Source organism: Crocuta crocuta, unplaced genomic scaffold (assembly GCF_008692635.1).
Source record: "Crocuta crocuta isolate KB4526 unplaced genomic scaffold, BGI_CrCroc_1.0 scaffold440, whole genome shotgun sequence".
Lineage (NCBI taxonomy): Eukaryota > Metazoa > Chordata > Mammalia > Carnivora > Hyaenidae > Crocuta > Crocuta crocuta.
The window spans coordinates 33,387-35,083 of record NW_027527457.1 but is presented as its reverse complement, the minus strand read 5'-3'; positions in this window follow the sequence as shown (position 1 = coordinate 35,083).

Below are 1,697 nucleotides of genomic sequence, written 5' to 3'. Positions count from 1 at the left end.
GATTTCGTTCCCTGAGTATCTGCGAAACGTCCTGGAGTCGCACGGTGTGCCGCGGGGTGCGACCCCGGGAGGCGGGAGGCGGCCGCCGCGCCGAGCACGCCGAGCACTCTCTGGAACTGGGTTTCCCATGCCTCGCTGAGTCCTTGGCCTGGAACCAGTGCTCAAGGGCATTTGCGTTGGTGAGGAACTCTGCCTTCTTAGTATAAACCACTTCACCGTTTCTGAGTTGCTGCATCTGAAAAATGGGCGTACTGTTACCTCCTTCAAAGAAAGGGCTGTCGTGAAGATTAGAAACTGTCTGCATAAGAAAGTACCCATTAAACCCCTGAAACGCCAGCTCTAATCCCTCAAGGTCGTTAGGTTCTGGCACTGAGGTTCTTAACCTATTTCGATTCGCAACCCCTTTAAGATGCTGATAGACGCTGTGGTCCTTCTTCCCAGAAAAATGCAGAGGCGTACGAAATGTTGCATACTTTCCAGGGAAATTCTTAAGAGCCCTTACAGTTCATCGGTGTGTCCCCTAAGTGTCCATGAAACTCCAGGTTGAGAAGAACCCTCGCTCTAGTGAATCAGGCGTCTACTAAGTGTCAGATACTTTCATTCTGTAAACAGCCCCACTGTTAGGGGTTGTAATTGTTTCCATTTTGTGGCTGAGGAAGCTGATTTTCAAAGAGGAAAGGTTCACTTGAGCGGTATTATCCAGGTACTATGTAACAGAGGTGAGACTAAGATGTTTCCTTGACTTGGGCCAGTACCCTTTCTGCCATGGCATTGCCCGTTAAAGAAAAGACAGAGTGCTGTAATAAAAGTCACAGACAACAATAAGTTTAAAAATAGTAAAACTAGCAAATACGTGAAAGTAACACTAACAAAATGCTATTGAAGCACAGTAGGAAGACAAATTACTTCTGCCTGGGGAGAGGAAAACATACTGGGAGAGGTGACATTTCAGCTAACCCTAAGGAATCTTAACCCACAAAAAAATTAAAGTGCATTAGAACATAAGCACAGTGCCTGGCACATATTTAGGGCCTAATAAATGTTTGCTACATAAACAATTTCTATAAATGGTGTCTCCAATCAGATCTTGTGTTTGGGAGAAGATAAATCTGGCGATAAGATGAAGAATGGGTTAGAGACCAGGCAGGGGGCCTTTAGAAAGGGAGGCCAGTTAGTGGGTTCTAGGAATAATCACGACCACAGGGAATGAGAGGCTGATTTAGCACAGTGGCTGTGTTCATGGAAAGGAAGACCCTTCTGGGAAAAACAACACAGACATAGGGCTGATTGGATTTTCAGGGTGAGGTGGGGGGAGGAGTTGACAACGACTTTGAGGTTTCAAGTCTGGGTGACTGAGAGGGTGATGGTACATTAACTGAGACAGGGAACACAGGAAGAGAAGCAGAGTTAGGGGAAGATGAGTGTAAAGCCAGCATTGCTGTTCCTCCATTTCCAGAATCTCCTAAGTCACAGCTCCTCACCAGTCTCAACGGGGATCCAGTTCAGACGGCAGCTAAGGGTGGGTCTTCTGGTTTGGATCCGATCAGAAGAAAGACAGATATACATGTGCCCACGGGAGCCAAGACTGTACTTTCCACCCAAGACGGTGGGGCTTTGACCGGGGCTTCAGGGTGACTGAGCCCAGGAAGGAGCATAACGCGGGAGGGAGAGGAAAGTCCGGACCCTCCACTCTACAG